This window comes from Canis lupus, chromosome 16 (assembly GCF_048164855.1).
Source record: "Canis lupus baileyi chromosome 16, mCanLup2.hap1, whole genome shotgun sequence".
In the NCBI taxonomy this organism is placed as follows: Eukaryota; Metazoa; Chordata; class Mammalia; order Carnivora; family Canidae; genus Canis; species Canis lupus.
The window spans coordinates 34,361,860-34,380,248 of NC_132853.1; the positions used below are offsets into that span (position 1 = coordinate 34,361,860).

Here is an 18,389-nt window from a genome sequence, read left to right on the forward strand (position 1 = left end):
AAAAATAAAGAAACTAAGCTTCACTTGCAGTCCAGAACCCAGGGCTGGCTGAGTCTCACACCGCTCCTCATCACAGCTGTCTGCTCCTTCCCTGTTCCTCTCACACAACCAAAGACAAGTTACCATTTAACCAGGTCATGGGAATTGGGGCCAAACTCTCCAAATGGCAAACCAGCAAGACCTGTTTGCTAGGATGAAATAACCCCACTGGACTTGGTGCGGGCTGCCCTCCTACAGCTTTCTACCTCCTGCCGTGGCCAGCCCAGCAAGGTGACCTTGGCAAGTCTCCTAACCTTCCCTAGCGTCTAGCCTGTGTCACGGTGGACATGGGCGGAGGGGCCACGGGGAGGAATCAGAGCCAGCACTTGTGAGGGGACACACAGCTATCAAAGGAGGAAGGAAGGGACCCCTGGGTGGCTCAGTGTTGAGCACCTGCCTTTGGCTCAGGGCGTGATCCTTGGGTTCCCGGGATCGAGTCCCACGTCAGGCTCCTTGCATGGAGCCTGCTTCTCCCTCTCCCTGTGTCTCTGCCTCTCTCTCTCTCTCTCTGTGTGTCTCTCATGAATGAATAAATAAAATCTTAAAAAAACAACAACAACAACAACAAAAAGAGGCCCCTCTCTGCTGTCTCTGCACTGGGAGCAGCTCTCCTGCTACAGCCCCTCACCCCCTGAAAATGTACGCCTGTGCAAAGTTCGTCTCCACCTCCTTGGTCCGGAGCACCTCTCAGCTGTTGAGCCGATCACTGTCTGCAGTGGTGCTAAAACCACCGGAGACACTGACAGATGAGAGCCTCAGCAGCTTGGCAGCCCCATGTCCCCTGACCTCACTTATTCCTAGCCGCAGCTTCCGAACCAGCGCCATTTCAAGGGACGTTGACACAGCAGCCAAGTTCATTGGGGCTGGGACTGCCCCTGTACGGGTGGCTGGCTCTGGGGCTGGAATTGGGACTGTGTTTGGGAGCCTCATCATTGGTTATGCCAGGAATCCCTCTCTGAAGCAACAGCTCTTCTCCCACGCCATTCTGGGCTTTGCCCTCTCAGAGGCCATGGGACTCTTTTGCCTGATGCTGGCCTTTCTCATCCTCTTCGCCATGTGAAGGAGTTGTCTCCACTTCCCATAGGTCTTCCTCCCATGTCTTGTCTGCCCTGTGTGTTCCTTTTCCTATATCTCCCCAGGCAGCCTGGGGAAAGTGGTTGGCTCAGGGTTTGACAGAGGGAAGACAAATAAATACTGTATTAATAAGAAAAATAAATAAATAAAAAATAAATTAAAAAAAAGAAATGCTTAACCAACTGAGCCACTCAGATGCCCCTACTTCACTATTTTTTAAAATAATTCTTTGCTTAAAGTGACATCAGATGATATATATTTACCCTTTTTAAAGTTTTAAGTAAATTTAAATTATAAAATCTTTCAAACATACAGAGAAGAGCAGAAAGCCACACACCCAACCCTAAGCTTGAACAAATGTTAACATCGTGCCATATTTTCTTTAGGTCTCCTCTGCTCAAAAAGTTAAATGTTGACAATGGAACCCAAGTGCCATCCCTAGCTTACATCCTTCCTCCCCCTTCAGTGGAGGCCTTGAACTTGAAATGGAGGCATTTTCCACGTGCATTTTCATACTTTTACTACAGATCTGGGTCCATGAACCACCTACAGTGTCATTCTAATGTTCAGAAAATGCTGTTGAAATGTGAGCTCTGGATGGAGAGTTGATGCAGGGTTTTCCTGCTTGGTCCTCTGGGGCTTGGCCTGTGAGTTACCTCTAGGGCTGGGGCTGCCGGAGGCCAGGCCCAAGCTCTCACTCTCTTTAAACAGGGTCAACTCTCTCTGATTTATACGTTGGGCTTCTGTGTGAAATTTCCTTGGAAAAACAGGTTCTGATGCTTGAAATCACAATCCTAGTGGAAACCTCTCTCCTGACAGAGGACGTAACTAGGGCCCAGATAGGGCAGGTGATAGAGGAGCACCCAGCCTCAAAAGTTGACTTGCTCCTGCCCTGGGGAAAGGTAAAGCAGTCTGGACTGGAGCCTGTGAGGAGGACTCCCTGTTTGGGGAATCACAGGGCACAAGGAAAGCCTGGGGCCTGTGCTGCCCAATATGGCAGCCACAAGCCACCTGTGGCTGCTGGGCCCTGAGAAGGGATCTAATCCAAACCAGGAGGTGCTGCAAGAGTGAGCTGCAGACCGGCTTTCAAAGACTCAGTACAGAAAAAGGGTGTAAAAGATCTCATTCATTTTTATGTTGATTACGTGTTGAAATGATAATATTCTAGAGGTGTTGGATTAGGCAAAATATATTCCTAAAATGCATTTTACCTGTTTCTTCACATTTTTAAAAATGTGGCTGTAGACAACTTTAGAATTACCTACGTGCCAGCATTCTATTTCTGCTGGACGGTGCTGTCCTGAGCATTAGATCCAATGGCCAAAGGCGAAGCAGTCAGACCATAGAGAGTGAGGCTGGGGCTGGAGAAGGACGGTCTCCAGGAGCCCTGGGCTGGCGGGAATCTATACCAGGGGGAAGGATTCTGATCAGGAGGGGAAAGAACATGCAATTGCCCTCATCTCCCCCTGTCAGGGGCTCCTCTCTCTGAGGTCCTCCTGCCCGAGATCCTCCAGGATGCCTCTGTCCTTGAGAGCCCTGCCACTCCCACCCTCCATCTCCATCTGCACAGACTCTAGGGAATTGAGACAATGTGAGTCCCCCCTTGCAGATCTCTGACCTCTCTTTCCTATAATGAGAATGGGGGTCTTCGCTGCCGCCGCCCCATCTTCCCTGCCCCATAGAAGTTGAGTGCTAGAACGGACTTTTCCTCCTGAACCACCTCCCCCACACACCACCTGATCTCCAGGAGAGGGACCCAGGGCTCTAGTGTGGGCTGCAGAGACTCCTCCGCCCCCATGGCAGCAACACACTCCAGGGCTCCTGGAGGTAAGAGGGGCCGCTGAAGGGCCTGGGGGCCTGGCTACAATGCCTCTAGCCTGGCATCGCCAAGATGCCCAGCCCACCCCCAGGGAACCTTCTACCAGGACCGTCTCCCTGTGCACCATCGCCCAGGTCTGTGGTTCCAACCAATTATTCTGTCCTCCCCAGAGTTGGCAAGGCATGGCACTTCCCTATTGGAAATTCTCAGCTATCTCCCTGTGCAGCTGGGAGCTGTCAGCCAGCAGCTTTTCTCTGTTAAGGTAGGGGTGAGGAGCGGGGGGTGGGGGCTGCAGCGCCTATCAGAAAATGAGAAAATTGTCAGGCGCTTAAGTGCGTATGACAGATAGCAGCCTTTCCTCCCCATGGGGGAAACAGGATCCAGGATGTTACAACTTTGGAGTTTTCAACGGATTGGGGGGGAAAAACCAAACCAGCAACCTCTGCTACTATAAAATAATGCATATGCACATAGTAAAATATTCAAATGGTACAAAAGCCGAGCTTCTAAAAGATTAACACATAATTCACCCTCCCTCACCAGCCTTTGAAAATCCAAAGTTGGGTGCTGCTATCCAAAGGTGGGTGCTGGTAGGAAGCACTGGGAACTCTCCCTCCACCTTGCTCCACCTTGCTCCACCTTGGGGACCCCAAATAACTGGATTGTACAAGACACTTCCGCAGAAATATGCTTTCTAATTTAGAAAAAAAGATGTCAACAGAGCACTGTGCTCCAGAAACCACAGACTATGAAGAATGAGCATACGTGTTGAGAGTTCACTGTTTTAATCAAATAAAACCTACAACAAAGTTAATCTGACACATAGTTAATGAGATAATCATTGTTGCGCTTCACGGGAATTAGGCATTAATGGGAAGCAGTTTTTATAAATGACGGTAATTATACTGCTGCCTTTGCTCAGCCAAAATTTTAAGGTTTTTTCTTCTTGTTTTGTTACTTCCCATGTATGTGCTGTTGGTCTCTGTGATGAAGTTTCCTGTGGGTTCCGGTGCCCTGCTGTCACTGTCGCCAGCCTGCCCCACCCCCACCCGGGGGCACAGGCCCAGTGCGAGGTTTCCTTGAGCACCTAGCAGGTGCTCCTGTGCACGGTACTGAACTTGGATTATCTTGTTTAATCCTCACAAGAATCTCGAGAAATAGGTGTTTTTAGCTCGTAGTTCACAAAAGAAGGAAGGGAGGTTCAGGTTGGTTACGCTGCCCAGGGTCACGGTCGCAGAGGCAGGGGTGGGCCGCCCTCGGCAGGCTGACCCTGCGGCTGGAGTGGAAGCACAGTGCGGGACACCCCTTCTCCCCTGTCCCCAGCTGACCTCTGCTCCCTGGGGACACTGTGTTGGGCAGTTGAGGCTAACAGGCCACCGGAGCCAGGCTGCATGGGCTTCGCGGCCACATGAACCAAAGTTCAACTCCCAGCCGCTCACACACCGGGCTTGTGACCCCTCTGAGCCTCTGACGTCCGTCAAGTGGGGAGCGGTTCCAGGCGCCGGTGCCATGCAGTCCTAGCATGGGCCACACGCACAGGATTGGGGAACAGGAGCAGGCCGGTCCTGGGGGTACAGGAGTGGCAGCAAGGACTGGGGTTGTCCAGCCCCCCCTACCTGGGAGGTCTCCGAGCCAGTGGGGAAACAGGTGAGAAAGCGTCTTCCCCGCTGAGCTCCGTGGTGGTGGAGGAGGGGCCCCCCCGGGGGGACACACGGTCCCAGGCTGTCATCGGACTAGCTGCAGGTCAGTTCCAATTCTGTGAGCAAGGAGAAGCCCCACTTTCACTGCACGTCTCCCCGAAAAGCCTGAAGTCCCCTTTGTCGTCCTTTGGTGCTGCTCTCGGGTGCAAAGGGTTAAGCCGCTGCGTCCCCCCTGAGGTACAGGGAGGGGTCAGCCAGCAGGAAGCCCCAAGTGGAAAGGGAACAGAACAGAGGCTGCACACGCCATCCAAGACAAACTTCTGCCACCTTACCAGTTTGCCCTGGGCCTGACCTATTCACTGTGACCAACGGGGTGACAAAGAGAGGTTATGTGCAAAGGTACTCCGTGTCCCTGTGGCAGGGGGCCAGCAGGGAACTCTTGTCATCAGCCGGCCAGCTGGGCTGGGGATCCAGGGCCTGCTCCGAACCCTCAGGGTCATTGGCAAAGCAGGACTGAGTAGAGTCTGTCGTGACCGCTCTAGGGGTTTCTGTCCCTCAGGCTTTGGCCACAAGGGTCACCGGGGCTGGCAGGGTCGTCTGGGGCCAGTGGAGTCCTGGGCACTGACCAGCTTCCCACCTGGCCCAGTGCACTGTCGTCTTGGCTGCAGGCAGAGCACAGAGAACAAGAGTCACAGGGCTGCATCTAGACGACGCCTGCGGCTGAATTCTAAATCTGCCACCTTCCAGCCGTGAGAGCCCGGGCCAGCTGCTTATTTCCACTGAGTCCCAGTTTCCCCATCTGTGAAATGGGGCTAGTCAGCCGGGCTGTTGTGAAGATGCGTGTACTGTGACTCGCATGTTGAGCCCGGTGGCTGACTCAAGTGAGGGCTCTGTCAACGTCAGCCATTCATAACAACAATAAATATTATGATGATTCCTTCCGGAAATACCTGTGGAGCACCTGTGACAGGCCAGGTCCTATGCAGGGTGCTCTTGGACGATGGAGGTGAGTAAGATGAGTCCCACCCCTCCTAGGGGGCACGTACGGGATTAATTCTAACCTAAGTCTGAGAGTACTGAGTGACATGAAAGGGGTGTGCCAGGATAGGCATTCAGGGAAGGCTTCCTGGAGGAGGCAGCATTTCATCTGGGCTCAGGCAGGTGGCTAAGGCTGTGGAGGTGGGGGAAGAGAGGAAGGGCATTGACTGCATGAGGAAGGAAGCAGACCTGTGAAAGAGCATGCAAATTTGAGCTCTGCGTGACTGGAACACCATGTCAAGCGGGGACACAGGGGAGCGGTCAGAAGAAGAGTGTTATTGTCCCAAGAACATGCCAGTGTGCTTCTGCCTTACTAGGTGACCCTGTGCCAGTCACTTCCCGTCTCTGCACCTGATGGATGGCCCCCCATCTTTCCCTCTGAGAACTTGAGTTACCCTTCATTTCTTTCGTCCTCCTTTCCACACAGGCTGAGTCTTTGAATGAGGAAGTCACTGAAGGTTCTGGCCACGGCTGTGAATGATCAGCCCGAAGCCAAGTGCAGAGGCCCCTCTACTTCCAGTGTGGGGGTGGGTGGGACCATGGGAGGCCCCACCGTGGTCCAGAAGGGCTAGATGGGGGCCTGGGCTGAGGAGGTGGGGAGCAAAGGGGGGGCAGGGCTGTAGGGAGGGCAGGTTGCAGAGCACTGAGGGAGAAACCATTATTCCTGCCTGGAGCCCTGGCCTAGAGGTCTGGAGGAGGGGCCAGGAGGGGGATCAGGGACGGTGGATTCTCTGTGGCCAGAGGCAGGGCCTGGGTGACTGGGGCTAGCTGCAAGGCTGGGGAGCCCAGCCAGAAGGACAGCTCTGCTCCCAGAGAGGGAGTCATGGGCTGCTCTGAGCACACCGAATCGGAAGCATCTGTAAGACACTGGAGTGGGGTGTTCAGTGGGGAAGGGAGCTAGGAGGAGGGGCTGCAGATCTGGATGTTGCTAGATGAGGCCAAGACTGGAAACGCAGCTTACCCTGTCTGGCTCAGGGCCTTTGACCGATTGCATGGGACTGGAAAAGAGAATGGCATGGGAGTGATCGCCCTGGGGCTCGCTTTCTGTGGAAGAGAGAGGTCTCTCCAGGGGTCGTATGGGGACCAGCTGACCTGCACTTTTGTTTGAAAGCCCGTGAGATGTTCTGGAGAGCAGCCTCCGTTCCCAAGTGCAGTCTCCTTGCCAAGACACCTGTTCCCTTTCCCTTGGGAAAATCCTAAGACGCCCCCACCTTGGCCCCTTCTGCTTCCACTGTCACTGCTCCCAATTCTTGTGGGTTGGGCAGGCAGGCGAAGAACAGAGAGCTTTGTGCTGAGGCAGGTCTTGGGGCCCAGGCCTTCATCCTGCTGGCCATTTTCTTTGGTATGTGACGGGAAGCCTGGCCTGGGTAGGCGGGACCAATGATACTGGTGCCTAATGGGTGACTAGGGTGCTAGCCGATGGGACACACTCGGGCCTCCTAACCCAGCAGCACAAGGGGTCTCAACAATCACCAGTCCTTGGCTCCCCACTTCCCCCGCTCCCCCATCCCACCCCTAGACCAGAAAAGCGTGGGGAGGAAGAGACCCAGGGCTGACTTTTTTATCTTTTGAAAAGCCTAGCAGAAATAGAACATTTATCTGTGTGAAGGCTACACAGGCTTAACTAAAATGTCAAGTTTCTTTACTGGAATTATATGGGGAACATGATAAATGTACATTTATTCAGTAATTACTAATTCAAGACCCTATTTTATATGAAACAAAACCATGGCATGCAGCTCAGGAGCTCTGATTGCTTTTGTTTCATATCACATCGGCTCCTGAATTAATAATTATGAAATGAATGTAATTTGATAGTCCTAAACTTTTAAAACATGGAGTGTATGTGTTTGTGTGTCTGTGTGTGTCTGTGTGCGTGCTGGTGGGCAGAGCTGAGATAATAAAAGTGAAGATGTTCTCATCTTATAGATGAGAAAACCGAGGAGCAGAGGGTGAGTGGCCAGCTCCCAGTCACGGTCACAGGGTGTGGCAGGTGTCACACCCGGGCACAGCCCCCACTTCTCAAGCCCCTAGCCCTGGGCACCCCCTGGTGCTCTGGCTATTGGCTCTCTGGCTGGCTCCCTGGCAGGGTGGCGGGTAGGAGGAGAGGAAGAGCTAGCTCATTTTGCACTTTCAGGCCAGGGCCAACAGCTGCCTGGGAGGTAAGGGGAGGGGACCCCTGGGAATCCACAGCCTGTGGATTGGAGAGATGGAGCAAGCCAGGAAAAACAGGTGCAGGTGGTAACAGGGAACGGGGGAAGGGAAGCAAACCCAGAGACAAAGAGAGATGGATAGAACCAGACAGAGTGGAGGAGGTGAGGCCCCTAGGGCTCATGAGGACCCCTCGTGGTCTGGGAGAGCAGATCCCACGGCCACCAGCAGAACCTGGTCCCAGGCCCACCCTCTCTGTGACCCCACAGAGGGTTTGCTGGGCTCCAAAGGGCCCTGGAGCCCACAGTCAGAAAGGCCTCAGCCAGTGGGCAAGGACGATGCCCACATCTGGGGGGCAGGGTTGCCCTTTGCCAAGCCAGCAGCAGCAGTAACCACAACCCCCCTCCCAGAGCCACCCAGCCACAGGGGCAAACAGTCCCTTTGTTTCATAGGCCCTGCCCCAGTGAACTAGTGTTCAGAACCAACCCCATTAAAAAATCCCTCCCAGGGCAGGCAACTCCTGGGAGCGCAGTCTAGTGTGGGGTAGAGGGCACTGGGCTAAGGGCTCCTGTCACCAACTCCCGGCCTCTCTCTGGGGGCTGTTCAGTCATCCTCATTCAGAGTAAAGGTCTCAGGTGACTTCAGGGCTCCCTGGCTGGGGAGCTGGATAGGAGCTGGGGTGTTGCTTCCTCCTCCCCCAACCCCCCCACCGACCCTCCACCCCAGAGCTACTGTGCATGCAGAGGCTTTGGCAGTCACAGGTGGTGGGGGCAGAGCATAGGAAGGCTGGGCATTGAGTGGCCTCTCTGCTCTGCCCCCCACAGGGCTGTGGGGACCTGCGGGGGGGGGGGGGGGGGGCAGGGCTTGTGCTTGGGCAGCAAGCCGGCACCTGCGTGAGGGTGGCTGGGCGTCCTGCCCGGAGACTGGGCCCAGGCCCTCTTGTTCAGCCAGAAATTCCAGCCTTTTAAGGATCAAGGGCCAGAGAGGGACCTTTTCCAGGCCGCCAGGGAGCTGTTTTTCCAGCTTGGTGGTATCACCAGGCCTCGAGGGAGACTTCCCTGATCTTTGATTGGGCTTTCTGAAAAGGCGTGTGTCTGCACTTTGTAGGAGGGGCCGGCTGGCTTCTGTCAGCATGGAGGCTCCAGCCCCCTCATCCAGGCCCTTCGGAAGGAAGGACTTGCCACATCAACTTTATGGAGGTCTGATGTACATACAATAAAACGTGCCCGTTTTAGATGTACTGTTTGGGGAGGCGTAAATGTCCATGCTGTGTTCCTAACACAATAATCAAGTACAGAACATTTCCATCAACCTAAGAGGTTCCCTTGTGTCCTCTTCCCACTCACCCCCTCCCCTGGGCCTGGGCACCCACGGATCAGCTTTCCATTTCCATAGACCGGATTTGCCCGTCTCACACACATCACCGTACAGTTTGGGCTCATGTGTCTTTTCCGTCTGTATGGTAATTTTGAGGTTCACTCATATCATTGTGTCTGCAGGTGGCTCTTCTCTTTGTCTTGCTGAGTAATATTCCACTGTATGGATAAATCCTAGCTTCTTGATCAGCTCCCTTGTTTTTAGACATTTGGGTTGTTTCCAGCTGGCAGCTATGGTGAATAAAGCTGCCACGAACATTTGTGCATAAGTCTTTGTGGGGACGTGTGCTTTTCATTTCTGTGCATTAGTACCCAGAAGGGGGACTGCTGGGTCATACGATAAGCTTGTTTAACACTTTGAGAACCCCCAACCGGGGCCCCGTACAGAGCGGCTGTAGGGTGTTACAGGCATGAGTATGGAGGGATTTGGAATGCTGCTCTTCCCTGTCCTCGGCCTTTCCTCTCCCCGGAGACCAAGCAGGGCTGTACGGTGGTGCAGTGCTCCAGGGGTGGGAGGGCCCCCTAGCCTTGCCAGAAGACATTCCCCTGCCCCTCCACGAGGCAGCTCACCGTTGAGATTTGAGAGGCTGTGCTCAGCGGAGGAGGGCTGAAGATCTATTTATACCTGAGTTTAAGCAGATGTATTGTTGGCTAAAATGCTGTAATTATTTTCCTTTTGCTAGTTCACACCATTCCGTGAGAGTGTTTTTAAACAGAGCTACAGCCACCCTGGCAGCCTCACCCCATCCCCCTGTCTGCCGCCACCCCCCTCCCCCAGATAAAACCGTTTCTTTCCAAGGCCAGGGGAGGTTGAGTGCTCCCGTCCTGGGCACCTCCTCCTCCCCAGTGCGGGCTGCTACCTGAGGTAGGCGATGCATGTGGCCAGTCGACTTTGCTTTTTTTGCTGCCAGTAGCCCATGTCACCTGGCTCTCTATCCTGTTGCCTGTCACCAGAGAGCTCTGGGCTCCCCTGGCTCCAAAGGACGCAGCTGCCCGGAGAGAAAGGGTGAAGCTTCCTTGCTAATTGCCAAGAGGAGTGAAAGTACCAGCAGAATAAAGGCCCTTCCGCTGGAACAGGAATGAAGGAAACCCAGGGGCCTGGCACTTGCACTTCTGCCGAGCTGTACCTATTCCCATCCTGGTCTGAAGTTTTTAGGGCTGGGCCATCAAGTGACTCCTTCGTGATAAATTAAGATCATGTCCCTCAGACCTCAAGGATACCTGGCAAAGCATTCTCCCCTGCTTGGGAAAATACCACTGCCAGTTCCAGGAGGAGCTCACTTAGTTGCTTTCATGGTCCAAGTCTTTAGAAGGCTCTTACTGGCAAGATCCCTCTGGTCCCAGCATGTGTTAAGTGAGCACACAGATGATGTGGCCTTGGACGGTAAGAAGCCAGACCAGATGATGACCATGTGATATTGCCCAGTTTGAGCTACCCAAATAACATTGAACCCATTATTATTATTATTATTATTATTATTATTATTATTATTACTGCTAGCATTTGTTTTCTTCAAAGATTATGATGTGGCTGTGAGGGGCTGACTGACACAGGTAGGTTGTGTGTTTAGGCTTTTATTCTAAATTGGCTTGATCCAAACCAGTGCTGTCCACAATGGTAGCCACTAGCCACATGTGGCTATTCAAACTTAAGGTAATTGAGTTAAAAATTAAATAACATTTTTTTAATTTAAGGATTTTGTTTGTTTATTTATTTATTTATTTGTTTGTTTATTTATTTGAGAGAGTATGTGAGTGAAGGGAGGGGTCGGGGCAGACTCCCCACTGAGTGCAGAGCCTGACACGGAACTGGATCCCAGGACCCTGAGATCACAACCTGAGCCGAAGGCAGATGCTTAACCTACTGAGCTGCCCAGGTGCCCCTGGAACATTTTTTTTGCACCATCTTCATTGGGCCCTTATGTGGGCTGGACCTTGAAAAAAAATCTTGGAGATAAGAATCCTTGCCCAGAATGCATCCACAATTCCAGAAGGACACAATGACACTCGATTTAAGACAGTGGAGGACCAGTGTTAGGCCAAGCAAAGGCAGACATATAAGGGCAAGAGACAGCAATGAGAGGGGTGAAGGTAAAAAGTCCACGGCAGTTTGGAGGAGGAGTGGCTTAGGAGATTCATTTGAGGAGGACTTATTTGGACTGGGCCTTAAGGGTGGTTAGAAGTTTTCCCTGGGAAAGCGGCAAAGGGATATTGAAAGAAGAGGGAATTCCAAGTGCAGAGATGTGTGGGACTGGCCATGATTTGGATCACCTTGGGCGATATGGCAGGAGTGTGGGGGTCCGATGGGCCAGTCTGCGGAAAGCTTTGTGCCATGCTGGAGAGGGGGCATTTAATTTTCCTGGAAGGCTTACAGGCAGGCATAAGACCAGGATAGATTTGCATTTTAGTCAGATTGCTTTAGAGAAAATGAGATCGAGAGCATGGGGAGCAGCCAGGAGGATCGGGGAATAATGTAGGTGGAAACCTACTTGCCCTGAACTAAAGCCTGGACAGTGGGCATGGAGGGAAGGGGTGGGTCTGAGGGGCTGTGGGTCCTGCCCCCACCAGGCAGATAGAAAGGGTCCTATACAAGGCCGGGGAAGGTTTCCTGCAGGAGATGTGACTTCTGGAATTGACTTAGAGCTATGGGCTCTAAATTCAAAAGGCTCCTACAGTAAATCTCCAAGCTGATTGGTCCCTAGAAGATCAAGGTTGCCAATTTGATTCCTTCCAGAGAAGTGTGAGGATTCTCTGAGACGTCAGCTTTCCACTGGAGCCCATGAAGCAACATACGTATTGTTGGAAAATGCGTTCTCCGGGGAGGATGCCTGGGCCCCCCTGGGCTCATTACAGCACAGAATACACAGCTGTAGGTCATCCAAGCCCTCCACTTGGCTTTATTTATAATCCTAATTACACCCTCCAGGAAGAACAATTGCTGATCGACCCAGTTACAAATTAAAGTTAATAAAATGAAAAGCCCATCCAGCAAGTGCAGCCAAACGCAGAGGAGCCTGTAGCGATCCCAGGACTTGGTACACGCCTCTCGGCCCCTGTCCCCTTCCCTCCCCGGGTGGTGTCCCGGTCCACCTGGGGCCACCTCCCATCGGGCCTGGCAGGCTTCAGGACGCCCCGGTGGGTCTCCCCACTCAGGCCTTCCCCTCCACCACCAGGTGCCCAGGAGCCACGTCAGCTGCGGGTGCGGGTGTTTGGAAACCGAGGCTTCTAGACGCAGAGCCACAAGAGGCAGACAGGAAACGGGGCCTCCACTTCCACCCTCCTTCCCCCATCTCTGCTGTTCCCCTTCGCCGCTCCCTTGGCTGTTGGCAGTGTCTCTCACTTCCCCGATTGCCTTCTCTACCCACCTCCTCGCCCCGTGGCTGACCTCGTCCGTCTGCCCTGAATGTTCTGAGAGGGGCCCTGGATTCTGTGGGTGTCCCAAAGGGTCGGGCGGGCGCTGTCCGCTTGGCTCAGCAGCACTGACAGCTTAAACACCACCTCTCGCTTTTGCTGACCACGTTCATTCCTTTTTTTTTTTTTCTTTGTAAAGAGTGGCAACTAGAGAGGGCGAGACGGGGACGAAGGGCTCTCACAGGCCCTGCTGTCTATGCGAGCGGCTCCTCTCTCTTCCTCCACTTGCCTCCTGCCGAACAATTACAGACAGTCCACCTTGGTTCCTTAGGATCCAATCCACAGCACACCCAGATGAACTGGGGGGGGGGGGGTACCTGGGATGGGGAGGGAAGCATGCATGCGGGGGACAGGGTCACTTCTCTGCAGGGTGCAGGGAAGGCACGTGGTTAGTGTCCTACCTCCGACCCTTTCTGGCAGCTCCCAGAAGCCAAGCGTGGCAGGCATACCAGCCCCTCAGGGAAAACAGCACCCCAGCCCCACCCCCTATGGTTTCATCCAGCCCTTCTGGCTTGTTTTTGCCTCCTATCTGCCCAACTCCAAACTCTTGGCTCTGCCTCCCCAGCCCTGGCCCTTTGGACTAGGGGTTTCTATCCAGTCCTACTGGCATTTGGCTCCTGACTTCCTCCATGGGCATTGATGTGGCTCACACAGTGGGGTGCCCCATTTCTGTACTGCTGTCATTTGAGCTGTTCTCCAGGGCTCCAGCCCTGCCAACCCCAAATATCCACTCGTGGCCTCTGTCCTGGCTGGACAACCCAGGGGCAGGTCTTTGACCAGCAGAAGGGTAGAGAGGAAACCAGCCAGGCCTCAGGGTGGGTCCTGCCAGTGAAGCCTGCAGTCAAGACATTCACCATCAGGCTTCAGAGACTTGCCTCTGTGGGTGGCCCACCCACCCCTTTGTATTGTAACCAGCCTGTTTACCCGTCTGCCTGGCCACGACACTGTGGGCTCTGAGGGCTGGCTTCCGTCTGACTGGCCACTAGATCCTCACTACCTGGTGCAGGTCCTGTTGAACCAAGAAACAGATGAATGAAGGACCTCTTCCTCCTTGATTCCCTGCTGTGGTTGACTGGTTCACGCCAGCCTATTTACATAAGGCCCAAGGGAGAAGCTTTCACCCATCAAGTCCAGTTGATCTGCTTCTTAAAATACACCTCCAGCCAATGCCTTCTTTTGGGGGACGGTGTATTTCTCGCCTGGTTAATTCCAATCAGGAACTGGTTCGCTGATTCCTGGCTTCCTATTTTAACTCTCTCCATCACCCATCCCCCTTTCCCACTGCTCATAGGCATAACGCCACTCCTCTGTTTAAAAACCTTCATTAACTCTCCATTTCTCACAAAATAAAATACAGTTCCTGGGGCACCTGGGTGGCTCAGTTAAGTGTCTGCCTTTGGCACAGGTCACGATCTCAGGGTCCTAGGATCGTGCCCTGAGTCAGGCTCCCTGCTCAGCAGAAAGCCTGCTTCTCCCTCTCCCTCTGCCCTTTCCTGTGCTTGTGCTCTCACTCTCTCTCAAATACATAAATAAATAAAATCTTTAAGAAATATATAATTCCTTTAGACCTTCTATGATTTGGCCCAATCTAATATTCAGCCCATTTCTTGCTGTGTTCCCTTGTGACTGTGTGAGCCACCCCTCGGCACTTTCCACTGTTCTTCTAGCAAGTTATTCCTTTTCCATTCCACACCTTGCATCATCTGTCCCTTCTACAAAAGCTGTGCTCTACAGCAAACCCCATCTTTTCTGATTTATGGACCTTGCGATAGTCCTTTAAGACTCAGCTGAAGTGTCACCTTCTCTGTGACTCCTCTGAGGTCATCAGTGAGTTATCCAACAGGCTTTTCTGATGTGTCTTTTCATCTAGCACAAGGGGAAGACCAGAGTATTGCAGTCCCTCGCTCCACGTTGCTCTTGCATGAACTCGTAAGCCACTTAAGGGCAGGGCCTGTGTCATACTCAGCTCCCCATACTCAAAGCTGGCAGAGAGCCTTGTGCACGGTAGAAGAGGCCGTATATGAGAAGACTGTGTGGCCTTGGGCAACTTACTTACCCTCTCTGTCTCAGTTTGCTCATTTGTAAAACTGTCATAATAGCTCCTGCCTGAGGGGATCTTCAACAATGAGGATTACCTGAGTTACTATTTGTAAAGCATGTGAGCAGTGCTTCTCACATATTAAGCCCTCAATAAAGGTTAGCTACTGTTATTAACTGGGATTATTTGGCCCTCTGTATATGTTTTTTGAATGAATGAGTGAATGGGAGCCTACACAGTCTAGCAAGGCATTTTCTAGCAACACAGAGTATTCAGTATCAGAGCCCTTCTGTTAAGATCTTAAAGTCAGGTCAAAGTACAAACTCTGCCACCTGAATCAGCACTATCTTCTCTGTGAGAAGCAATTCACCACTTCTTCAAGTTGAGCAAAAAATGTTTGGTTAAGGAAGGATGACTGGGGATCCCTGGGTGGCGCAGCGGTTTGGCGCCTGCCTTTGGCCCAGGGCGCGATCCTGGAGACCCGGGATCGAATCCCACGTCAGGCTCCCGGTGCATGGAACCTGCTTCTCCCTCTGCCTGTGTCTCTGCCTCTCTCTCTCTCTGTGACTATCATAAATAAATAAAAATTTAAAAAAAAAATAAAAAATAAAAAAATAAAAAAAAGGAAGGATGACTGGATGGGACGCCGGGGTGGCTCAGTTGGTTGGGCATCTGACTCTTGATTTCAGTTTGGGTCCTGATCTCAGGGTCATAAGATAGAGTCCTGTGTTGGGCTGCGTGCTCAGTGTGGAGTCTGCTTGAGATTCTCTCTTTCCCTCTCCCTCTGCCCCTCCCTCTTATGTTCTCTCTTTCCAAAATAATCTTTTTTTTTTTTTTTTTTTTAAGGAAAGATGACTGGAACAAGCTTATCATACTTGTACAATGCAGGACAGGAAAGAACAAGACCTTTGCAACTTGGTGCCAATGGTGGAGAGTCAGCCAGAAAGCAGCACGAGAGTCATCATGCATTAATCCACAACTCATTCACAAATTCCCTGGTTACCTGTGAGGAGGGATGCAGATCCACGATTACTCAGCTGCTAAATTACAAGGAACCAAATGGGGAAACAAATTTCTGTATCCAAAAAACCTTAAAGACCATCAAATCCCAATCATTTCTTCAGAGAATGATCATGATTTTGATCTTGGTTCAAATTCAGATCCTGTTATTTACTACATGTAAGATTTAATACGACTTTGAATCTCGCTGACCTGTAACATGGAAATAATTCTTATTCAACATGGTTGTCATGAGGTTGAAATGACATTAAGTGGGATAATTTACGCAAAGTAAAGCATGTGATCATAGGTGTGTATACACTTAGTGTTTGGATCAATTTTAAAATGTACGCTGTACCTGGATCTGATTAAAATGCTCACTTCTTGAGCAACAATAACATTGGGTAGCTATAAGGTCTATTTCTCATTCTTACATTTTAATCTGAAAAAAATTTTTTGAACTGAGTATGTAGTGTGGGCCAGGAATTTTGTCAGTGGGTAGAAAAACAGAGTTCGAAAAAACAGAGTCCTTGTCCTCATGTCGCTCAGAGTCTAGACAAGACAGACTTCCAGACAAGTTCTATAGGTGACATGATATATCCACAGAGGGGAAGCACTAAACTGAGATGGAACAAGATTGGAGATGAGATATTTAAGGGAGGCTTCTGGAAGATGTAATGCTTGAACCAAGTCTCAGAGGAAGAGTAGAAATTATCCAGACAAAAGAGAAGGAAGGGAAATTCATTCCAGGAAGAGGAAACAATAGATACAAAGATCCTGGGGTGCAAAGAATCAGTCCCCTTCTAGAAAGAGCAAATTGCCTGACAGGCATGGAGGGCACATAATGTAACTTTGTGTGGCGAAGTGAAGAGATGGGAAAAGCAAGGTGGCCTCTTGTCACAAAGAGCTACCAACACCAGGTTAAGGAGTCCTGAGGCTATCCCAAAAGTAATGAGAAGCCAGTTTAGATTGCAAAGCGGAGGAACAAACTGGTGATGTTAGTGTACTATTCTGCTCACTCTGGAGGCCGGAGGACAGGAGACTGGTGGGGGGCGGGGGGAAGCTGTTCCAGAAATGCAGCCAAGACATTGTCATTGGAATCTATACCGACGCCATGAAGAAGCTGACTTCACCATCAAGAGCCACAATCTAGAAATTAACAAATATATGCTGTCCTGTAGTAGATTCTCATTTTAAAAATGGCATCTGCATACTTCCAACATACTTGGCTGGGGGGTGCCTATCAGTGGTGCCCCAGCAGGGAAGGAAGGGCATGGGAATAAATCTTAGAATGTGGGGAGGTAGGTCCAAGAGGATACATTTATAAAGAGTTTATAAAAATATTTATAAAGAGGGATCCCTGGGTGGCTCAGCGGTTTAGCACCTGCCTTCAGCCCGGGTTATGATCCCCGAGTCCCGGGACTGGGTCCCGCATCGGGCTCCCTGCGTGGAGCCTGCTTCTCCCTCTGCCTGTGTCTCTGCCTCTCTCTCTCTCTCTCTCTCTCTCTCTCTCGCTGTGTCTCTCATGAATGAATAAAAAAAATCTTATATATAATAAACAAAATATATATATATATATTTATAAAGACTATTTCTGGGTGGCAGGATTATGAGTGACTTGTATTCCTTTTTCTATAACAAACATGAGTTACTTTTTTACTTATTTTTTATTTTATTTTTTTAAGTAAGCTCTAGGCCCAAAGTGGGACTTGAACTCATGACCCTGAGATCAAGCGTTGCATGCTCTACCAACTAAGCTAGCCAGACATCCCAAACATGAGTTATTTATACGTTTTTCTAAAGAATTAAAAAAAAATTAACCCAAGAAATTTGGATCAAAGGGAATTGGAAGATCCAGGGCATTCATTAGGCACCAGAAGATCGCTAATTCGGAGGTCCAGATCCAGTGTGGAGCCAGGGACAGTGTGAAGGTTTAGCGTGGAGACCAAAATCTGCCCTCAGGAGGCTCCGGCAGGAGAGTAAGTGCCTCATTTTTTAGGGGGTTCTTGGTGAGCAGAGTCGAGAAGGCAGTGAGCAATTCCATCAAAGTCGGGGATGATGTGCCAGCCAGGCGTTTGGTGGAGGGATGGGGAGCAAGTGCTCAGCACGCAGACAGATTTTCAGTAGGTGGCTGAAAGACACGGGGAAAGATTGTGTAACCGGGTTGTGGGGAAGGAGAATAGTGGCCCATTGTTGGAGACCCGATAAACAAATCGAGAGCGTTCATCTTGGGGGGTGTGGGCCTGAAAGAAGGTTCAAGACAGCTTAATTATCCATTGCAGGTCCACGCCTGGATGAGTCACTGGAGAACCATATCAACCCAATTCAGCTTTCCTCGCCCCAGCGCCTGCTACAAAGCAGCTGAGATAGTGTGGTTGGGCTGCTGTCACCACAAGGCTCCGGCCTGCACAGCAAGGGAGAGGGAACCAGCCAGCCTCATCAGTCATTCCTGGGTCCTGGGCTGGCCACATCCCTGCACCCCCAGCCTTCCTTCCTTTCTGGAGTGAGGGATTTGCATAATCAGGCACCTGCTGGAGGTAAGTGCCCTCCCCACTGACAGCCGCATTCTGCAGGCTCTAGTGACCAGGTGTAGGTGGACAGCTGCTCAGTGGGCCCAGGTCTACTCCGAGCAGCAGCTGCATCGTTAAGAGGAGCCTGATTTTTGCAGGAGTGGATTAATGCAGTTGGAAAGTGGTAGCTAGCCTGGTGATCACAGCCAACTGCAGTCGCATCAGAAATGGAAATAAGAAACTCCTGGAAGAAATGGAGGAAATGCCAGGTCTTTCAGCAGAGGCTCTGGATTT

General features: G+C 51.4%; 2 long non-coding RNA genes and 1 pseudogene across 3 annotated transcripts in view; 2 read left to right on the top strand and 1 right to left on the bottom strand.

Annotated features, from left to right (window-relative positions):
* Positions 1–572: 572 nt before the first annotated feature.
* Positions 573–1,099, top strand: LOC140606519 (ATP synthase F(0) complex subunit C2, mitochondrial pseudogene; annotated as a pseudogene).
* Positions 1,100–5,038: 3,939 nt separating this feature from the next.
* Positions 5,039–15,990, top strand: LOC140606524 (uncharacterized). The gene is made up of 2 exons (XR_012008874.1): positions 5,039–5,578; positions 15,433–15,990. It is a non-coding gene; the product is annotated as an uncharacterized lncRNA (long non-coding RNA).
* LOC140606520 (uncharacterized) overlaps positions 12,607–18,389 on the bottom strand; it is a 30,171-nt gene continuing 24,388 nt past the window's right edge. The window contains exons 3-5 of one of the 2 annotated variants that reach the window (XR_012008861.1): positions 15,493–15,589; positions 13,473–13,557; positions 12,607–12,780 (exon numbers count right to left, since the gene is read on the bottom strand). This is a non-coding gene — a long non-coding RNA (uncharacterized lncRNA). Of the gene's footprint in view, positions 12,781–13,472; positions 13,558–15,461; positions 15,590–18,389 lie in introns of both variants that reach the window. The other variant, XR_012008862.1, reaches the window with a different exon arrangement.